Source organism: Triticum dicoccoides, chromosome 7A (assembly GCF_002162155.2).
Source record: "Triticum dicoccoides isolate Atlit2015 ecotype Zavitan chromosome 7A, WEW_v2.0, whole genome shotgun sequence".
Taxonomy (NCBI): Eukaryota; Viridiplantae; Streptophyta; class Magnoliopsida; order Poales; family Poaceae; genus Triticum; species Triticum dicoccoides.
The window spans coordinates 161,470,796-161,494,575 of record NC_041392.1 but is presented as its reverse complement, the minus strand read 5'-3'; positions in this window follow the sequence as shown (position 1 = coordinate 161,494,575).

Here is a 23,780-nt window from a genome sequence, read left to right as displayed (position 1 = left end):
TTTTTTGCGAGCATGTTTGTGCGGTAGCTAACTTTGGTATAGCTATGTTTAGCCCATGTGTTTGTTTTCAAAAATTGTGGCTTACACAAACAAAAGCAAGGGCATAACTGTTGTAAAATTTAGCAGAAGGATTATTTTTAGATATGTCAATTACAATAGGACTTTCAAGTGTACAAAATGACAACTGTATATGGTGAAAATAAAACACATATCTCACAGTTGGTACCCATTACTAATTTGAATATTGGCATACTATTTACATCCAACGTTAATGTGCATATGAAATCTAGGACGTGTGATTCAACCATTACATAATATAGATAGGTAGCTTGTATATTCTGTCTAATGGGATAGTGTCTTTGTGAAACTGGGATTTCATGCTAGCTATATTTTAAAAGAGTGATGAGACCTTGAGAAGAGGCCCTTTAATTAGTATGTAATATATCATCCTAAGTACCCCAAGAAGGACGAATATAGTGAAAAATGCTTTGGAGGACGGACCCCATGAAGCCAATTAATGTTTTCATAAAATATGTGTTTTTCGATTTTCTTGTATTTTTAGTGCATTGTATTTATATGTATCTTTTTTTTGCATGGTAGTATATGTATTTGTGAAATATCATCAACACATTTTTCGTATGTATCATACACAAAAAATACAAATACTTAAATGAAAATGGACTTCTTTTTGTTCTGCATTTTGGCTAGAATTCTGTCATTTTTTGATAGTCTATGTATGATCGTATTGTTTTAATATATACATATAATATGTGTCTATAAAACATTTCTATGTATTTTTGAAGAAATTAAAAGTTTACATCTTTCATATTGTATTTCTGTTTTTTTTAATTCTGGATCTGCCTGTCCTCCAAAACGCTGCTTTGACAATCATAGACCATATATGGTAATAGCATTGTTACATGCATAAATATGACGAATATACAAGTATACGCAGGGATATAATTCACGTAGTTACATGATTAAGAAGAGAGTGCATATTGATGACGACGTCACTGCACAAACTTACCATGTACATGATGATGAGTCCATCACCATCTTGCTTTTCTGTCTCTTGCTGCTTCTGATCATCTTCCAGCAGAAGAAAGTGTACTGCTGAAATTGGTGTCGTACAACTCCACGCCGAAGCCAACAAAAACAACTACAACAACAATTTATGTATTTCGATCCGAGGCATCGGATAGCACGTAGCATCCATATTATTTGTACTCATCATGAAAAGTGAATAATTTGTTTCAGAACTTCCTGCATCACCCAGACTGCTACCATCGAGAGTCGTCGTTGCCGGCTGCCGTTTCAATAAATATAAGAACGATCTAATAAGCCTCAAGAAGATATCTTAGTTATTGAGTATTTTTATTAGAACATATCCTTCATATTAGGGAACCTTGGCGCAGTGGTAAAGCTGCTGCCTTGTGACCATGAGGTCATGGGTTCAAGTCCTGAAAACAACCTCTTACAGAAATGTAGGGAAAGGCTGCATACTATAGACCCAAAGTGGTCGGACCCTTCCCTGGACCCTGCGCAAGCGGGAGCTACATGCACCAGGTTGCCCTTTTTATATCCTTCATATTAGGTGATTCTTGGGCCAAAGCCAATAATGCTAAATCCTAGACATCTACAACAGAATGCCTAGTCATTGCTTGGACTCTAGTCTAAATAGACACAAACATAACTCTAAGGTGCTTTATTTAACCCTAACATTGAATTTAGATATTATGGTTATTTTTATGTGTTTCCACAGAATTGACATGGGCTTTGTATGGAGCTTCCTTGTTCCAGTTACGAAATATAAGATATGTGCAACTGAAAAATGCTATCAATTGCTTAAATGAACTTATTCGATGACCTACATAATATTGCAACAGAATTCAATGTCACAAATTCCTATGATTAAAAATATCTGAATCGCATCAAAAATGAGGAAGGAACACTTGTGTTTGCATCTTCTGTATCAAGTGAAGAACCTAAAACTACCATAATCAGGCATATCAAAACCTAGGTCCATAGGACTGAAAAAAAATCACCATTTTGTCTTTGTAAGGCATTGTTAATTGAGTGCTCTTGTTAATTTATGGGGAGAAAGAATTAACTGCAGACATACCTCGCAGCAAACACATATATGCTTGTTCTTACAGGAAGCATATCAGACCACGCAGCCATGCAAATTACAGGAATAACAAAGTAGTTAGAGGGAAGAAGAGTAGATCGGAGGACTTACAAAAGCTTTCCTCCCAAATTCATCTTCTATAGTTTGATCCAGTTTCTTCCTTTCATTATGTATGTGCATCTCAAGAAGTCTAATTCTTTTATCATCTACATGGAGGATGCAGCCAGTCAGTGGCCGGAACATGGTGTGCGTGAAGCGATGTAGTGAATATGACTGTGTGCATGAGTTCCCAAGAATACCTAGGTGGCTGCCAATGCCACTTTGGGGATTACATGGGGAGGAAAAGACGTCGTCCCATAGCGGTTTAGAATTAAAATGGACGCTGTTCCACAACCTCGTTAGCTAGAATTTTTTTTACATACCCGTTGGTTAGCATCCAGACATTATTAGTGTCTGATCCTCAACAGTTCTCTTGGGAGGCAACCACCCGCTCTCTCATGAAACACGTTGACAACAATATGTAGCTTCCCTTGTTGTTAAATCACTATGAATGCCTATTTTTTGTGAGCAGGAGATGTAAATCAAAAGCAGTAGCATCAATCTGTGTGATAACCATCCACACATGATCTCTTGTTGGTACGGACAAAGACCCTGAAAATCAAAACCAACAACATCGACAAACAAATTAAAATCAGTGTTAATGCAATGGGAAAAATTTACATTGGACAACACATACGGATCATCTATAGATCGAATTGCGCGAGATTAACCATGAGGTGGAGTTAATCGGAAGGGATGGAGGGATTGGGCCTTGCTGAAGGCGAATATCCTGAGAACGACTCTCTTCTCTTCCTTTCCCTCGTCTCAGCTACCGCTATCCAGCACTGCCGGGGAGGAGAGAAGATGAGCAGTGGCTCACATAGGGGAGACGGTGGCCGCCGAGGAGGACTCGATGTGAGATCATCGTGGCGCCGGGTAGGGTTCGATCTGAGATATGATCGCCACCGGGAAAGGCTCGAGTTTTGAGATCAGAAGTTCCTTTCCTTTTGTTGACCTAGAGGGTGGAGGGAGACGTGAGATTTGTTTTTATATAGATAGAGAGACGTGAGATATTGGGACATAGAGCAAGGAAGGAGTCGTGAGAGGAGAGAGACGTGAGTTTTTTCTTTGAGATTGAGACACGTGAGAAATTGGGACATTGAGGAAGGAAGGAGTCGTGAGAGATTTTGGGGGATAAGGAGAGCGCAAGGCACGATCTTCAGATCTCATGCGTCATCTGACGACTCTCATAATTTTTTGGAATTTTTAATTAATGTGGTAACTTGTAGAGAGTTAACGGAAGATCTACACCGTAATAATTCGGTCCCACCAGATTAACGGCTCATAAATTCTAATTAACCTTGGAATTTCTTGGAAGTGACAAATTAGTATAGGTATAGATTGCGCACTGCCGGGAAAGAAGCAAAAGGTGCCAGAGCCGGGAAAGAAGCGAAAGGCGCCAGAGCCGCCGCTGAAGGTATGGAAAACGAGGTCTGTTTTCTGGAACTTGCCGTACTGGAAGATTCATCGTGTGCCTCACAGCCTTGATGTCATGCATATCACGAAGAACGTGTGCGAGATTCTGCTTGGTACCCTGCTCAACATGCCAGAGAGGACCAAAGATGGGCCAAAAGCAAGGGCAGACTTGAAATCAATGGGCATCAGGGAGGAGCTTCACGCTAATGATGATGATGATGATGATGATGATGATGATGATGAGGCGAAGCAAGACACGGAAAGTCGTCGCAAAGGAAAAAAGGCCAAGAAGACCGGAAATGACTACCCTCCCGCGTGCTTCACTCTAAGTCAGGAGGAGATTGAGCAGTTTTTCACCTGCCTCGTAGGAGTAAAACTTACTTACGGTTACGCGTGGAAGATAAGTAGATACCTAGACCCAGTGAAGCAGAAGTTCAGCGGGATGAAGTCTCACGACTGTCACGTGCTGATGACGCAGATACTTCCAGTTGCAATCTGTGGGATCATGGACGCGCATGTCCGTGAAATGCTATTTGGCCTATGCAACTTTTTCGATGTCATCTCTTGGAAGTCGGTTGGCGTGAGGCAACTCAGAAGGCTACAGGAAGAGATCATGGTGATACTATGCGAGCTTCAGATGTACTTCCCGCCCGCATTCTTTGACGTTATGGTGCATCTGCTGGTCCATATCGTGGAGGATATCATCCAACTCGGGCCGACGTTCCTTCACACACTACAAAAAATACACTTTCGTGATGATACGTGTTTGTCACAGTAGGTCGCATTTTTTGTCATGCACGTACATCCATGACAGAATCAAGATAGTCATACCTGTGCTGTCGTAGAAGTGTTCCATGACATTACCAAAATTATCATCAGGGAAGTGTCCACTTCCATGACGATAAATTATGCGTCACAGAAGTGCTTTCGTCAAGGGTGACCGACACGTGGCATCCACCGTACCGGAACGGCGTTAAGCTATCGGGTCGGATTTTGGATTCGATAACCCGTTAACAGCCCCGACCAATGGGGATTTTCCACGTGTAAAATCATCATTGGCTGGAGGAGACACGTGTCAGGTTCGCGTTGGCACAAGTGTCACTCATCCAATGGGCGAGACGCGCCTATGATATGTTGACATGTGGACCGGCCCATCAAGTTTAAATGGGCAGCCCAACTGAAGGCCCACAAGATTTTGCGGACCATAATGGGCCGGCCCAGTTAAAGGCCCATGAGATTTTGCGGACCATAATGGGCTGGCCCAGCTAAAGGCCCACAAGATTTTGCGGGCCATAATGGGCCAGCCCAGGTAAAGGCCCACAAGATTTTTGTGTGCCATAATGGGCCGGCCCTGGTAAAGGCCCACAAGATTCTTGTGGATCATAATGGGCCGGCCCAGCTAAAGGCCCATGAGATTTCACCGACATTAATGGGCCAACCCAGCTGTAGGCCCACAAGATTTTGAGGACCCTAGTAGGCCGGCCCATTAACTGGCTGCCATGTTTTGGGCCAAATGCTGGTCCATATTTGATCCGGTCCATTAATGGCCTGCCATGCTCCGGGCCTAATAGTGGCCCATATGAGATCCGGCCTGTTAAAAGCCTACCACGATCTGGGCCAAATTACGGCCCATATCAGGTTCGACCCTTTAAGAGGCTTTGGGCTCAATTATGGCCTATATCAGATTCGACCCGTCAACTGGACACTATACTTTTGGGCCCACTTGCTAAAGGCCCACTTAGTAATTCGGCCTGATATTGGTTTTGGCCTATTAAGGTCCCGTTTAACATTTTGGCCCTATATTAATTTTGGCCTGTTAAAAGCCCGTCATATAGTTGGGCCTAACTACGGCCCGGTTTGCATCCGGCCTGCTCGCAGCCGATATCTGATTGGGCCAAACAAGGACTGAGACAATTTTGGCATGTTAAAAGCCCGTGATTTGATTCGCACAATCATGGGCCGGGGTTCATTTCGGGCTGCTGCCGGCCCGTGAGCTATTCAACATGTTTCAGGCCCAACCTACATCGTGATTGCCTGACGGCCCGATTATGTACCGTAATTTTACGGTTTGGCCGGTTTACTACGAAGACAGGATATATATACAGTAAAATAACTGCAACATCGTGAATAAGAAAAAACCTAGACTATACAATAAAATAATTACGGCATATTATATCCACTGGGCATCAAAGTTTGGCACTATGATAATAAAGCACAAGCAGACAACATATTACATAAACGGGGCATCAAAGATCGCCACTAGTGCAAATAAACACGCCGACAAAATAATATACAAAACCGACAGCACTTCAATAGAGTTCAAGAAAGGTTAGCCCTGTTGGGGAGCTGCAACGCAAGCAGCTGAGCAAGATGATGAGGCTGCGCTTGTTCAACACTTATATCTTCCTCACTCTGAAAGATAAACAAGCAGATAGATGACAGGTTTTGCACATAAAAGTATCAGTGCTGACAATTCATCACATTTCTTACTAACGAATAAAGTGACACAGTTTAAAATTGCATTAACACAATATGTTATTGTTCAGGTCAAGACATGGCAGGAAATGACATTGTGAAGGAGTTGGCAGCTTCATGACACCACTGGATTAGAGATCAAGAACTCATATGTATCAATGGTTAGTGTGTTGTCAATTTATACCATTTCAGATTGGCAAATAAAGAGACGGTTTAAATAATAGTAGAATGATATGACATTGTTCATAGTTAAGACATTGCAGAATATGACATTGTGCTGTAGTGGGTAGGTTCACCACACCACTGGATTACGGATGAAGAATAGAAGCATACATGTAGTGCAAAAGAAGATCACTTGCACATGGTATGAAGAAGGAACTTGGTTGTACAACTGAAAACTTAAATTTAGAAAGGACAAACTTTTGTTTATGAACTACATAATAAACTTTAAACAGGCAATTTGATGCAAACACCAAAAATAAATAGCTGTTGCAGTCATGCCTAACCAAATATATACAACAAATTTGAAGGCTTGAGATGGACAAACTTACATTATTGGTGAAGACAGGCTCTATAAAGGCCTTGTCCATGCTGATGGGGGGGGCAATTCAAGAAGTTTACCACATAATATTCTTCAAAATCAATGCCTTTATTCTACATTTTGTTAAGAGTAAATATAGATGTGATAATATATGAAAAATTGGAGAATATTTAAGATAAGATGAAGAGTGATGCTACATAACCATGTAGCTATAAATGTAAGTGCAGCGATACAGGAAAAAGGAACATCCAAGAGCAATGCACAACTAAACTTCTTCAGTACCAACCTTATGGTAAGAGTAAATATAGATCCGATGTGTAGAAAATATGAGGGCAAAGGAAAATAAGCTGCAAAGTGATGGTACATGAAAAACTACCTGTCATTATAAGTACACTGATAAAGGACATCATGTACTTACAAGAACAATGCAGAGCTAAAAAACATTGGCATTGGATATATTCTACACTAATGTAACCATTCATACAGATCAGATAATTTGGAGCAAACAATTGATAAGCAAGCTATCATGCATACTGCTGTCACATAATGAACCAGGTATGTATGCAAGTACAGTGATACAGGACAACAGGTACTAATAAGAGCAAAGCAGCGGGCAGCATATTTGCGACATCCTGTCGTTCTTGTCAAACCGGAATTCTTCTTCGAACAGATTTCCTGCAAAAAAGATCCGTAAGGCACATGCGGAAAAGTAGAAGTTCAAATTGTCATGTGATTTCATAGACAGTACCTCATCCTGGGAATGAGACCAGTGCATAACAAGGTTTTTCCATTCAATGTCTTCTAAATTTAGCACAGGAGACTTCACCGGAAATTCGTTTATAGACTTGCCATCAAAGTGTGATTTCCTCAGGTAACACCGATACTGCTGCAATGCTTCCTTAAAAAGCACAAGAAAGGTTTGCTCGTCATGACTATCCAGATTGTCCCTCGCCTAGTTACAACAATGTAATGTAAATCATTGATGTGTTCAATCAGCAGAAAATAGGAAAATAATAACCATGAATAATAGCACTTACACGTAAGTTGGACAGGAAGATGTGAAAATGGTGTTTGTCTTCATAATAATCTTCCCATGATGGGAATATATGCACGTAGTCCCTAACAACGTTGAAAGCATTGTCTTTTAAACTGGGAATAAATGGAATGGGGTTCCAATCTGCAGGAATTGGCCGTCTCTGCAGTTGGGATAGGTCTTCGGCCGGTGGACTTGTTGTACTTTTTGTTGGAGTGGGATTTTTCTGTGGTACAGCTGGTGCTATGGCAAATGAAATTGGTATACCTTTTGCTGGAGTGCAGGTCATGTGTGGTGGGGCTAGTGGTGTGGCCAGTGAAGTATGTGTACAGTCTGCTGGAGTCGGTCCTACGTTTTGTGTCACTGGTTGTACAGCCAATATAAGTGGGGTGCTGTCTGATTTCTCCGGCACCACCACGTTTTTCAAGGACTTTGCTGGTGCTCCTTCAGGTTCGGCAACCACCCTCTTCGTTTTTGATGTCTGATGAAGAAGAACAACCTTTGTGTGGAAAAACATGGTATGATGACAGATGGAATATGTTTTGATAATGGATGGGCATGGCATCTCAACATATATGATGAGTAAACTAAGTAGATCGCGGTGCAACAAAGTAGAATAAATGCAAGACAACATATGCAAGATACCCGCAATCAATAAAACATTGCCAAATTAGAACAGGCACCTTGATGGGTGAACAGGACATGCCATCTGCCTTTGACTCCTCGAGGTTAGAATAGTCATTAGGATTATATTCTGAACAAGAATCAACAGGTGGGGAGCGTATGAGTTTCATTTCATCCAGAATGGCACTCAATGCCTTGGTGCCAATTTTGTAAGTCATTGCAGTGTTTAGCTTCAAGAGTGGACTGCTGCTAGTGCGACACAAAGCAGCTACACAGATCATAGTGTAGATATAATGGTAAAACCTTAAGCATTAGAGTAAAATCAGCAAAGTGGAACATGCTGGAATATATGTGCTAGTATTGCCGGTACGTCTAGAAAGGCTTCGGATACCAGCTCCCTTCAAGTGAAGGTGCGGTACTGTTAATATCAGTGTAACTCTCAAAGGCGACACAGCTCCCCGCATTTCCTTGCTATTCTTATAGGATTCAAGTGGGCAGCCCACTACAAATCCTATTCCTATGTTTACAAGATCCTACAAATCAAAGATGCTCAAAGTGTCCATCACAACCGACTGTATAGACCTCTACACTACAAATGTCCTTGCTCATCTTCAGTACAAGGAACATATTGTACTACTATCACACTCCCTTTGTTCCAAAATATAAGTCTTGGTAGAGACTTCCACTATGGATCACATACAGATGTATCCAGATACATTTATAGTGTAGATTCACTCATTTTGCTCCATATGTAGTCCATGGTGGAATCTATACAAAGACTTGTATTTAGGAACGGAGAGAGTACATATTAAAGAAGAACGGAAGAGGAACATGGTAAAGAAGAGCAAGCAGATTTTGGATAATAAAATGTTTGTTGCGCAGTGCCCAAACATGATGAACTAGAGCGCATTAAGAATGCAACTCCCAGCTGTCTCTCGACCATTTCAGGCAGTTGGATGAAGATCCTACGTCTCCTAACCCTTCTTCTTCCTCGTCTCTGATTCTTCCCATACAGAACACTGCACGGGCCGCCAGTCGGACCACCGGCCCCCATCGCCTGTGTTCCTCCGCCACCCCACCCCCACCCCGCCCCATCCCCCACCGGCGTCGAGTTTTCTTCGTTCGGCGAGGCCCCACAACCACTCGAGCCCCTTCAATCACACCGACGAACTCCAGCGAGCTCTGAAAAATTGATTGACCCAATTTTGAAATTTAGTCTACTGTGATTTAACTAGTGTGGAATATAAAAGGGGAAAACCATAAGCATTGGGAGTATAGTGTTGAGCGTTCCATGGCGGATCTGAAGGTGCAAACCGAACAAAGGCAACTTCGCAACCAAGACAAGAAATCAGAGTAAAGCAGTGGCGATCTATTTTCTTGCTGCGATAAATAAGTTGAGCAGATACGAAAGAGTACCGCCTCTGGTGCGGCGCTGTGTACGCATCTGCTGAGAATTTGACGGTGCTACGGTAGTGATGGCTGTCGGCGGCATGGAAGCAGATCTAGGAGGGTAGACGGTGGCGGCGGGATGCGGTGGACAAGACAGTCATAGGAGCGGCGCCGGCAAGGTGGACGACAGCGGGGATGAAGCGAGAGGATGGGATGCAAGTATCCCGGCCCTAAGCCGTGGATGAGAGAGGTCGATCTCTTGTAATGGACGGCGGCGTCGGGGTATCAGCTCCGGCATGGTGGAGGAGGACGGCGGTGGATGGGGTGGCGGACGGCGGCGGACGGAGGAGGGTGGGGTGGAGAGGGTGTTTTGGCGCCCACGGAGTACGAATGGGGAAAAGGGAGGTAGAGAGAAGGGGGAACCATGTATTCAGGGCACGCTTGTCTCAAATGCGAGGAAATTTACAAACTTAGCCCCCGTTTCAAATTTCTACTACATCACAACAACATTAGTCGCTTGGGGATAGGACGGTAATCTCGCATACACCGAATATTTGCCGACGAGAGTTTGTTTTTGGCGCCCACCGTGTATGAGTATGAATCGGGGAGGGAGTCGATTTCGGCCGAGGACAGGCTGTGTTTTGGCGCCCACCATGTATGAATCCGGGTGAGAGGCGGTTACGTCACGTTTGGGTGAAATTACAAACCTAGCCCTATCGAAACCTATAGAAATCCGGCAGATAGGCTTTGCGTGGCAGGGATAGGAAGTAGTGATTTCCATCTCGCAGATTTTGGTTTCGGGTGGTTACTGCGACTTTCCCCGCTTCGTTCAAATTTTGCAGAGTGCACGTTTACCATGCCAACTCAATTCAGATCCCGTTTGTATTCTATTTTTTTTCTGGGCGGGATCCATTTTCAATTGGAATTACATTCTATATACATCATTTTTTATATATACTTTCAAAAGCACAACAAAGAATTCTACTCCTTTATATGTATAATATGATTTAAAAATACAATGATATCGAAATCTTAAGGTTGAATTCGAAAAAATTTAACCAAATTATGTTCTACTAAAATGTATGGATCAGTAATATCTACATATTAAATAACATAGATGTGTGTGAATTCATATGAGTATGCATGTTTGATAGATCAATTTTGGTTCGACTATGGATTACATGTATAATCATCTCAAATTCAAATATTTGAATCCCTTTTTTGTTCACTCCTTTCACGCCCATCTCTCTCGCATGCGTGCTCCTTCAGGTAGCTATCACTCTCTTTTCTCTAGCTCACCCGCACGCCCACTTCATGTTTCTCCTATCCTCGCAAACATGGTCTCTCGACGTCTCCCTTGAGAAGTGTCACACTCTCCCTATCATTATACATTACACGGTTTTCATTATCTCTCACGTCTCTACTATTCTCTGGTATCACTCGGTACCTAAGCTTTCTTTTTCACCGCCACACACACAGTCTCCACTCGTCTTTCACTTTGTCTTTCTCTCTATGGGATTCTCTCACACACCCTATATGTCTCTACATATGACTCATACCACTAAAATTACTCTCTCTCTCTCTCTCCTGTAGACACAACATTTGTGGCGGTCTCCTTTTCGTCTCCATCCCAGACTCACATTATTCATTTGTTTACCGATCAGACAACCCCGACTACCATCTCCTCTCTCTCTCTCTCACAGACACACAGACACAACTCCTGCTTCCACTCCCCTTCCCAACTACCGTCTCTCTCTCACGCACACAAAACTATCGCTTTCGCACCCCGACTCGTATTTCTCTCACAAACATTTATCAACTAGCTAGCCTCTAGATAGGTTTATACACCCGCACACTCGTGCTTCCACCATCGCATACATGTCTCTCTCCCGCTCCTTGTATCTATGTAGAATTTTCTTACCTTCTTGAGACACGCCCTCTCGATTGTGCACACACACACTATCGCCTCATTTTAAGCTGATACCTATCGCACACACACTCCTTGTGTCTTTGTCACACATGCACTCCGTCGTCCTCCACTCTCCCTCTCTCTCACACACACATGGGCTTTTTGCAACAACTAGCAAGATGCCCATGCGTTGCATGGAACATCAAGATTCATTTGTATGAGTAGTTTATCTTGTGGGGGAAAAGGATGAACGAGGGAAGGCCTTATTTGCAAATGTGGAGAGGGGTGTGGGTATCTTTTTGCAAAATTGCCATAGTTTCCTTCCTATCCATCAGATATAGATCGGACGGCCTATATTGCAGGATGGTAGGCACACGATCATCAGCGACAATGCTTTTTATAAGAGTAGGGATAAAAAATACAGTTGGTGATGATGGTGGGCCTGCCATCCTGCAATGTAGGTCGTCCGATTTATATCTGACAGATAGGAAGGAAAATATGGCAATTTACCCGCACTCTTCGCCACATTTGCAGATAAGGCCTCCCCTCATTCATCCTTTTCTCCCACAAGATCTTGATGTTTCGTGCAACGCACGGGCATCTTGCTAGTAAGAGTAGAAATTAGACATATACCACTTCTCGAATCTTGAAACCAACAACATTCCTCCCTTATCTCATCAAAACCGCCAAAGGAATATATTTTGAGTGAAACATAACATATTTTTAGTGATATACGTATTTCAAAACTAAACTTTTTTCTATCAAATCGGTGAATATGTATTAATCTACTTTGATCGTGTGGCAACGCATTGGCACATTGATAGTAGTTATTTTTTTGGACACCAGACAAACGGTGGAGTACATATATGAAGAGAAGAGGCGCACGCAGACAATCGGCCTCTTGCTGTCTCGCACACATGAGTGTTACGTAAAGGTGACGTTAACAAATAAACCCTAAAACCCTAGGTGCACGATTGTTGCATTTGCGGGTACCGGGTATCTGGTGGACCACCTTTGTAGGAATAGTCAGCTGAGCACGCCTCCTCGCCGCGTAATTGCTCTGACACGGATGCGACCTCTCATAGCGCAAGCATTGAACCGGCGCACCGGCCAAGAGGGCCGCACTCACTGCAAGCCCGGCTGAGCACACCTCCTCGCCGCGTGCAACCAGCTTAAGACTGCCCCGCCTTCCTTCATTGAATCCGCGTGTGTGCCGGCAACACGTCCTTTCGCGAGCCGGCAGGCATGTTAGAACACAAAAAATGACTAAAATATAATTAATTTACGCATGGTCTTGATTTGTTGTGCTCGCACTGGTAGTAGGAACTAGTAGAAGATTTTCTTTATTTATAACTCTCCTCACATTTTTTTGGCTTTGAAGTGAATCATGGTTGTGGACATAATGTATGAATGTGCAGATATCTGTGAACATGAGTTTGATGTGGAAGTTGAACTTGGAATGTCGGGCTTGCGCGTGAACTATACCATGTCCAATGCTTCGTCTGTTATTGTTTGGAAAGTAATTGCTGTTATTACATGACCTGAAAAAATACATTTTGTGCCACATCAGTAGATGCACGGACATCACAACAGGCATGCGGACTGGATAAACATTTGAACCTAGCTATTATGAAGGAAATTTTGTATTGACAACAGTTTTAGATAGCAGGAGACGCCTAGCCTGCTCTGCCTCTACTAGCTTATTTCTGGCTTCTTCCATCTCTTCTTTGGCTTGGGTGAAGAGAGCATCTGATTGCTCTTTTTGCTTCTTCAGGAACTCAGCTACATTCTCAAGGGCTGCTGCATGCTTTCTTTCAGCCTTTACTAATGCCACGAGGACACGAACAGCTGACGACTCCACCTGGCTTGTGTGTAATCCAGCATCATCTGGGGATTTGCACCTTGTGTCTAATCCAGCATCATTAGGGAACTGGCACCTTGTGTGTAATCCTGCCTCATTTTGGAAACATGATCTCGAAGTTAACCATACTTCCCTCCTCGCGGGAACTGCATCCTGACATGAAGTTACTTCTTTTTTAGACCAATACTCAGAGCAACCTAGATCCATTTAGTAGAAGCCAGATAAACAAAACTCGAAGAAGTGAATTCAAAAGGAACAATAAAATAAAAACAGACTACAAGGTGAGAACACCCACTTACTACATCAAGCTAAAAACGAAAGCATTAGGACGATTAAGACTCTTCTTATTACACATCGAAGAACACCACGCATAAGAGAAATAGAAACTACAACATATACACATCGAAGAACACGAGGCTACATGAAAGTAATTGAAAGGGTGTTACTTACCAAAGCTTGTTTTACAGGTTCGGTGCAGCTCCTCTTTAACTTGCCACGCTCCTTGAAGATGTCCCGAATATCCCGTGTTTGGTCTTCATTGCTCCTCTGCATGTTCGCACTCATGGTTTTAAAATCTCAACATGGCAAGAAAAATATACTACTAGTAATACTCGCGCATCTTGTGGGCAACATTAAAGCACTCGTCTGCCATGTTAGAGCATCTCCAACAGAATCGCAACGCGCGGTGCTTTAAAAATCTCAACATGCTATCTCTACTCTCTTCTCTACTGTTATATTTATTTTATATTTTATATTTAATATTTATCTCTACTTCCTTTACTGTCTACTTTTTTTCTCTATACTTTTTTCTTGCAATATAGGCTGTCTGATTTATATCTGACAGATAGGAAGGAAACAAATGGGAATTTTGCAAAAAGATAGCCATACCCCTCTCCAGATTTGCAAATAAGGCCTTCCCTCGTTCATCCTTTTCTCCCACAAGATAAACTACTCATACAAATGCATCTTGATGCGTGCAACGCATGGGCATCTTGCTAGTTCTAAAAACCTTTCCATCATTTGCCACACTACTGGTTGCAGATGAAAAACCTACCCAAGCACATCGCGATACAGGAGTGACGCACAATTACAAGCTGATATTCTGTTGGAAAATGGAGGCTATTACCAATTACTTTTACGGGAACAATAGCACCCAGGAAATTTGAAGGATAGGTATGAACAAAATTGGAACTACACATGTATTGCTAAGTGATTCAATACACACATTACAAATCGAGGAGGAGACCGATGATCGTGGCGGCCTCTGTGAGTCATGGTCGGCAACGGGAGTTAGTTCATTTTCCACGACGGTGGTACTTCTGCGCTTGGTGTCAGCTTCTGGAAAGTAGATCCGAGACCGTGGAAGAAGATGCCGAGGAAGAGGCTCCGTGTACGATGATGACGGTGGACCGACTCCAATGCGGCGTATGAGGTCGTCGATGAGGCAGATGCGCCGCGGTGGACGAGTGCGCCGATGTAAAGGGGAGGAGCACGAAGGTTGCGATGGGGATAGAAAATGGGGAATATTCAGGTGTACTACTCTGGGTGCCGGGGTGGGGTTGGCTGGGTAGGGTGAACCTGAAGTTACAAAAACAGCCCCCTACCAAGCGTCATCCGTAGGCTTGTTCTGAAGGCTATGATGGTAACTTCCCACTGCTCGAATTAGGGTCACGGGAGATTTTCCCGCCGACCTCAAAATTTTGTGACACTGGACTCCCCGTGTGGCGTGTGGAGTGATTCAGCTAGGCAACTCGCGAGTAGTAGTAGTAAACACTGCATATTAGGTTTGACCGAAGTCAAACTTCCTACAGTTTGACCAAGTTTATAGAAAAATATAAACATTTACCATCACAAATATGTATGATGTGAAAGTACATTCAATAATGAATCTAATGGTATTTATTTGTTATTGTATATGTTAATATTTTTTGTTATAAGCTTTCTGAGAGTTTACAAAACTTGACTTTGACCAATGCTAATACGCAGAGTTAAATAAAAACGGAGGGAGTACACATTTGTTTTCTTAGTTTGTAGTGAACTAATCATTTGTTCAAATTGTGAAATAACTATATTAGGCTATTGACTTCGAATGTAATGGTCTATACAATTCAATAGTTACAATCATTGTCGAATCCCAAGATGTATACAAGGTCTATACTACTTCACAACATGCTCAAACTCACATAATCCTAGTCAAATGAGAATCTAAATGCATTTCATAGTTATTACTTTTCAGGATGCAACAAAAACAACCATAACTCTACATAAGCCATTATAGAAGCAACATTTTGACATATCCGAATGTGTGACTGAAACGTGCAGAGAGAGCTTTTGAAGATGGAGCAAATAGGGCGGGAATGGTTGTATGTATGTGGACAAGAGAGTAGGAGACAAACCTAATGAGACAGAGAGAGAGAGATGGAGAGAGAAAGAGAGAGGAAAAAGTTAGGTCTGTGAGAAAGATGGATACATGTAATATACATGAGATGCGTGTGCATCTGGATTCTGTATACGTGGAAGGAGAAGAGACCACATGTTTGATGAGAGAGCTGGAAAAAACATGGAAGAGAGGGGAGGATCTCATGGGTTGAGGGATTGACAATTTTGTGCGGGGAAGAGAGGGATTGGTAATTTTGTGCAAGAGAGAGAGAGGGTGGGGGGAGGAGTCAGTCAGCCGTCGTCACATCACCCTGCTTCCAAATGACCCTCCATTCTCTAGCGTGGTGTGGTCGCCATCTTCGATCTGCTCGATGCCCTCTTTAAAGATTGAGGTGTTGTGCATGTTGGGGTGCAAAGAAGCACAAGTGAGAGTGGTCGCCGTATAACCTTGGATGGGGATGAATTGTGTGCTCGGAGGAGTGTGTGTGTGTGTGTTGTGCTGCGTGTGTCTCTCTGTGTGTGTGTGTGTCAGATATTGAGAGAAAACAAACCTAAGGAGAGAAATGGGTATTCACGAAGAGATTGTGCGGGCCTTGAGGTGGGCAGAGGCCCGGTGAGGGTGTCAAAATGTGCGCGTTGATGCATGTGTTGCATGCGACCGTGCGACGGACAGACGAATCGAGAGAGATGGTTGTTGTGTTACGGATGCTCCTCTCTCTGTCTCTCTCTCCCTCTCTCTCTCTCTCACACACACAAGTAAGGCCCTGTTTGGTTCCAAATAAGTCACCAACTTATAAGTCAAAAAGTGCAAAAAGTGACTTATTTTGCCAAACGGACCCAACTTATAAGTCACCCCAACTTATAAGTCATAATTTGCTCCACCCCAACTTAAAACTTATAAGTCACCCCTTTTTATGTGGGTACCATCACCTTTACATTAAAAAACAAGGTGGGAAGGTGTGGTCAGGTGACTTATAAGTCAGATGACAACCAAACAAGTGTGACTTATAAGTTACTGATTTTAAGTCACCTGACTTATAAGTCAGGTGACTTATTGGAACCAAACAGGCCCTAAACTAGAAGACCGTTCTCTCATGTATACACAACGTATCGGCATCTGTCTATTTCTCACTCATGCATGATCATTTGCACATTCACACCTCTCTATGTCTGTATCACACGCACACCATCTCCACATTGCCCTTCCGCCACAACACACATATGGACACATACACACATTCTCTCGCAGTCACACACACAAATTAGTATTAAAAAAACTAGGGCGCACCTAAAACGTCCAAATCCAAATAAACATGAACTGGAGCTAAATTCAAATATATGGAAATATTGCAGCATCAAGAACTTTCACAGGAAAAAAATTGAGTAATATTCGAGGATTGTTTTCACACACACAAAAAGGTTTGGTGGATGTCCTTCGAGCGCGACACGGCGACGCACCGTTCGATCGACCGCGCGGCCGCGGTTCACGTGCTTGCTCAGGATTCCGTATCGTGGCTGTGGTACTAACTAATAAAAGCGCTGCGTAAGTCTAATGTTTACGTGTACTAGTACAGTTTTCTTTTAAGCTTGACCAACCTTACATATAAAAAACTAAAGTAAGCTCCCACACGCGCACTCATCAATATGCCGTCACCGCCGTTGCGCATGCCGGCGCCCGCCTGGTCTGGCCAACAATTACTCGCCCATCACCGTCGTGTCGCCGCCATCCCTGTGCCATGAAGCCGAAGGCTCGCCTGCTCACGTCGTCTGCAGTCCCTCCTCGCGACGTCGCCGCGCTGCCAAGCACGTGAGAAGCTGGTGGAGCTGCGTCTATGCACGCAACGTACGAAGAGGAGGACGAGCGCGTGCTCCAGCACGCTGGCGAGGAGGAACTTCCGTGTCATTGTCGTCTCCGTCCGCGCGGAGGAGGCGCGCATGGTGGCTGTAGTGGCGGAAGCCGGTCGTGCGCGTGTCGTGCCCGCAAACCGGGTGTGGATGTGGAATCTACCCTCGAGACCTTGAATGCCACGTGGATCCTGCAATCTGAGGGAGCAATTTGGGTCAGTCAACTCATGTGAGCCATTTGATGCAACATGGATGGCTAGAAGGGCTTCTTCCACCTCTTCTGCCGTCTTCTTCCTTCGCTCCATTGAACTTCTTTCACAAATCGACTGACCCAAATTATACTACTAGTACGAACGTATTAAGTATAGTAGGAACACGAAGATACAAGCAGTAGTACCAACTGCAAGAAGAAGAGTAGTAAGACATAGTACTAGTACTAATGTACGTACTAAAGAGTTCAAATAACGAGAAAGAACATAAATATAGTTTTGCTGGGGCATCAGCACAACAGACCCTTGAAAATAAACTAAGCAACTAGTTCGCTTGACATTGCAGTAGAAACAACATGAGCGACGACACTGCCACCTACTCGGAGTCCGAGTCCACGTCCTCGACTTCGTCCTCGTCCCTCTTCCTCTTCCTCTTCGTCGACGCTTCTTTGCTTGAACCAGACACTGGGCTCTGCTTCTTCATCCAACCCTTGTAGATATTTAAACAAAGGTAGGCATCCATTGCTGCATACAAGATGTGATCTTCATCTAATGTCTTTGACTCCCATGCATGATGAAACTCGTGATGAGGTTTCTTCAGTTTAGCGTACGAAGGATCAATCATGGCTGCTGCTAGGGTCAGCATTGAAGGTTGAGAGGAGGACACCAGACTTGCCTTCTGTAGATTGTAGGGCTGGCCTACAACGAGACCTATCCGACGCAGGACATCCCTGTCATTCTTAAAGCCTACAGTAACGAATTTCACTGTTTTGTCCTTGAGGAAGTTCTTAAAATCCTGACACTCAACGTCGGCATGGCATATGTGGTAGACCAACCAAACGTTATGTATGCAAACCTGTACCATGACGGGCTTCTTCCTCTCTTCGTCCTTTAGATCCTTCTCTCGTCCCAGGACTGTGGTGTACTCAACATCTAGCCCAGCGACCCACTCATCCGTTGAACTGTTGAACATGCATAGGAAGCGAGCAAGCCATGCTTTCACCGTCTTGGATCCACGTGTGTAGATGATGATGAACTGATCACCGGTGATGGCTCTAACCTAGTACACAGCGGTGACCATGGTGATTTGGGAGGCCATGGATTTTGGAGGAGGGTTAGGAGAAGTTGAACTGTTGTACCCCGCAAAAAAAACTGGGAGCAAACTAATGTGAAAGGACGGGACGACTGGGAGTGAACTGTGGTAAGGTAGAAGACGGGGACGAGTAGGGCGTACAAACGGCGTGGGGTTGCTGGCTTGCCCGGTGGATAAACGGCTGCAAGCCCCCAAAGAGTTCTTGAGAACTATGCGGGACCCACTAGATGTCATGTCTACTAGACCCATATCGTAGGCCTGACGGTATAGCTTCTTCCTGTTCACATGCCATGCCAGCGTGTGGATGTAACTTCACTTAATTCCGTCAAACATCGCGCCTCCCACGACCTTCGCCTCCCTCGTGTGGTCGCACCCTTTGAGACTTCCACTGGCTATAAATGAGCAATTTTTTTGCCTTTTTTTAGAGAAGCAATTTTTTTGCCTACTCCACATGCATGATACTCCCTCTGGTCCTTTTTACTCCCGTCAACCATTTGCAAAGTGTTTGACCAAATTTATACTTTTTTTGAACACCACCTTATATTAATTAACCAGCCACACCAGTACACTCATTCGATACAATATTCACCACACAGGGCGGTACGTTATTTTACAAGAATACCATCTAATCTATTGTCAAAGCTATACTTAGCGATTAAGTGTGCCACCTTATTGGGCGAACGGCTAATCTTTGACAATTGAAGATTGTTGATCAACTTCGAGATGTTCAACGCTTTCATCTTCAGGTCATGCATAGCAGACCTGTCATAGTCGCCCGATGCAAGAGACGCTACCACAAAAGTGCAATCAGTCTCTAAAATTACAGGATTATGAAGAGAAATACCTATGTAGAGACCGACAATGCAAGCCCTAAGCTCCGCTTCCTCCATGCTTTGACATGCATCAATGAAATCCCATGACCAAAATTATAATAAAAATATCAATATCTATAATACTGATTATAATGAGTATAAGAACTATGTTATAATGAGTGTAAAAATATTGATTTGACATTGTGAATGTTGACACATTTTTCTATAAGTCTGGTGAAAGTAGAGATACATTGACTTCAGACAAAACTTAAATGCACAATGCAGACTAGTTCCTCCGTCCAGGTGCGTGCCATGTCCTATCTTATCATCACAACAAGGTTAGCTATTAGAGTACAACTACCTCCCTTCTAGTTTAAAGGGCTCGATTCAAAAATTTCACCTACTCTTAGCAAGATAGTAGAGGCGGTGGAATAGTTTTTGAAGTCTACAAAAGTACTCAACTAGTGTTGTCGTTCTTCACAAAAAAATGTGTTTACCAATGCATGCATGAACACTAGTTACTCTAACCCCCCTCTCTTCTTTAATTCTTTGCCACATCAGCATGTTTGCTATTCCCGTGTCCATGATACCAGCTAAGATACCACCATTATGGCTAGCCTTAATCATCACATGCAATAATTTAGTGCACCTTGAAGTATGAACATGTGTGGGGCGTGTATGTTTTTAATGACTTGAGACTAGACCTAGCCCGACATGCAAGATGACTTATTATGCACCGTTCCCCATACCTGCAGGAAGCCCGTTCGTCTCCAAATCTTTTCCTCTCCATGTGTGGAAACAATATGCCTGCCAAACTTTCCTTCTCCCTTTGGCGGTCCCACCACTCCACCCCGTGTGAAAAAATCTGCATGCATGACTCTCCTCCCCCCACGCTCGTCCAATCCGTTGTGACCAGCAATATTTCCACCCCTTCGCTCCCCCATAATTTACTCCAACAAATATGCCCACGTAGATGTTACTTAACTGCAGGTGCATTGGGTCACTGACATATGGGCCCAACAGGGGTCTGGCCCACATGTCAGTGACGCAAATGGACCTGCAGTTAAGTCAGTGCAGCTCAGTCCATATCTTACGTAGGTGTGCCATTGCTTGCTATAAATACTGCGCCTCCCACGACATCGCTATCTCCTCCCCCTCACGTTCACGCTCATCGCTATCTCCTCCCTCTCCCTCTGACGTCGATCCTCCAGTGACTCCGGCATGGTGAACGGGTAGCACGTCTCGTAATTGATGTTCTCCGCCAAGGGCCAGCAGTGACCGCTGCACGCATCCCTGAGGTGATGCACCATGTCCGCCGGCGAGCCACAAAACGGCATCGGGCACTCATAGCAGTGGACGAAGGGCTCCTTGGAGGCATCGACCAGGCCGTCCATGAAACGGGAGTGGCTGTAGGGGACGTTGCGCCAGTTGAATATATGAGCAAGTTACTATGAGATTTAATCCAAATAAGCACAAAATAAATCATGAATTCTACCATGATTTCAAAACAGGAAGGACAGAAACACATACGGTGCAACGGGAGCAGCACCGTTGGCGTTGAGGTTGTCACCCATGTCCAAACACCACGAGACACGGTCTTTGAGCATGGTTCGTAGTTGTTCCACGCTCGGGCATTGAAGTTTGTAACTATTTTGGATTAGAATATACTACTCCTCCGGTGTAGTAGTAGAGCAGAGTCCTATACTCTACTACTCTATTCAAGCAAGTTAGGGCATAGCACTGTAGGGAGTACCAGTACTGTGATCACTCAAGCAAGTTGTCTGGCATCGACATGACCCTACGCTGCCGGTATGTGTCTCGTAAGTCAAGCGGCGTGCTGTAGTCATCATCACCTGTCCACTTCCCACAGCACAGATTCGCTTCTCCATCTTTGTCCGCACATAATCTCGTCCAATCTTCCATCCCTGCTAAGGCGCCCCCCCTTCGTCCGAAACCCAAGCACTAACAATGGCAGAACCGAGCAGAGTTCGCCGAAAGAGTGGCTGGAATTCGCTCCCCACAAAGGTAATCAAGCTCATTGTTTCGCGTGTGGACAATCTCAGTACCATGTTGCTCACCGCGTGCTCGTCGGGGCTGTATCGTTTACTCAAAGCCCTCAGGCCAGAGCTTTTTAAGCCAGCTCCTTGTTTGCTGATGTCGCCTGATCTTCAGAAACGGCGTGTCACGCAGCATAATGATCGTAGGGTTGCGAGCATCAACCCCCTTGACTGCGATCCGATCCCTGTCAGCCTCAACTACATTAACAATATGTACTGAGTCGGCATGAACACGTCTTGGATGGTGCTCGTCGACGGTCACGGCAGCTGTATGCTCGTGGAGGTCTACACCCGGCGATTGATCCCCCTTCCTTTGATTAACACTGCACTGCTTTGGCACCGCGGCCCAGAATACTCGGATTCTTACAGTAGCCAACATGATACCAAGTTTGATTTGCTCAAGGTTGTAATCTTCCAAGTGCCCACAAGATCTGCGAATTATAAAGACTTCAGGCTAATTGCGTTCTTCAACCGCGGTCTCGCCTATCTGACAGGTCACTGCAGTAAGTGGATAAATCTGCACGTCCATCACAGGACCATACATCCTCCATGGTTCTCTGATGCCATTGAACACAAGGGCTTCATTTACGCTGTCGACTCCTTCTATGGTTGGACGTATTGCTGGCCTACTCCAGTCATTGCTACAAACGGCTGTTACAGCAGTATGTTACTTTCCTATGATATCATGATGGCTTGCTTATATTACTGTCAAAATTTGCTGAAAAAATATTCATGCTCATAACATGCTGTTCATAAGATTGACTAAATCAAGAGCCCTTTTTTATTTGACTCCAACTTGATATGATGTTGTAGGCCGCCTGGTGTCCCTACCCTTCCTAATCCCAGAACCTTTCAAAGAAAAGCGGCATGGCAGTTGCAGGTGGTTCCTGGCTCGATCAGACGATGGCGAAATATTGATGATCGTTCGCACGTACCAGAAGTGTTGTTTCGTGGAATACAACCACAGTCACTGCAAGGTCTTTGAGCAGGATCCCAGCTTCTCTGGGCCTTCAGGAATTTTTGACTGGAGGCTGGTAAGTAGCCTTGGTACACGCTCTCTGTTTGTCAGACTGAATTATCCGATTAACCAGGAGATAACCGATGGCAAGGATCATGATGGCAGCACGGTTTCGTTCATCAGGCAAAAGTGTGTGTACACAGTGTACCATGCATCTCTTCATGCACCATACCCTGATATGTGCCGCCGCGCTCTGCAGCCCAAAGTAGGAGAGAGGGTCGCAAGTATCAGACTTCGACCTGCTGGCTGGAGTTTCCCCCGTCAAGCACCCATCTGGTTCAAGCCGTCAGCCAATCTCCACAGCTTAATAAATAGTAATGTCTAACTGAGCCAGTTAGTTAGATGCGTACACTTGGTGTAGTAGGATCTTTATTTAGTTTGATGCATACACTTGTCTTTTTTGGTAGCCCTTTTGTAATGATGGCTGATGTTTGATTAGATGCATACTCTCCTGGCCTGCTTACTGCTTCTGTTGCACCCCTAGCCCTGGTTGTTGTTGTTGTTGTTTTCAATGTACAATCAGTAGTATATTTCGTCTGTTGGTTGAATAAATGTGTTGTTAGAATGACAAACACAATGTTTTGGAAGTCGTTGAATGGTTCGATCCTTTAGTGCCCCGTACCGTACATAGCGCATACTATTTTTCGTACGGAACACATTTTCCACTTGTTGATAACATGCAGCCCACTGATGAAGGCCCAATAGAGAAGCCCATAATTAACTGGAAGGGAGGCTCTCACATGAATCCAGCCCAGGTACATGGTCATGGTCCACTAAACATAAATAAGTAAATAAATAAATAAAGCTAAATGCTCATGCACCAGTTCTTTGGGAAAATAGGTAGCCCAGTATTTCTTTTTGAAGAATACCCGAGCTAGGCCTATTTGTTTTC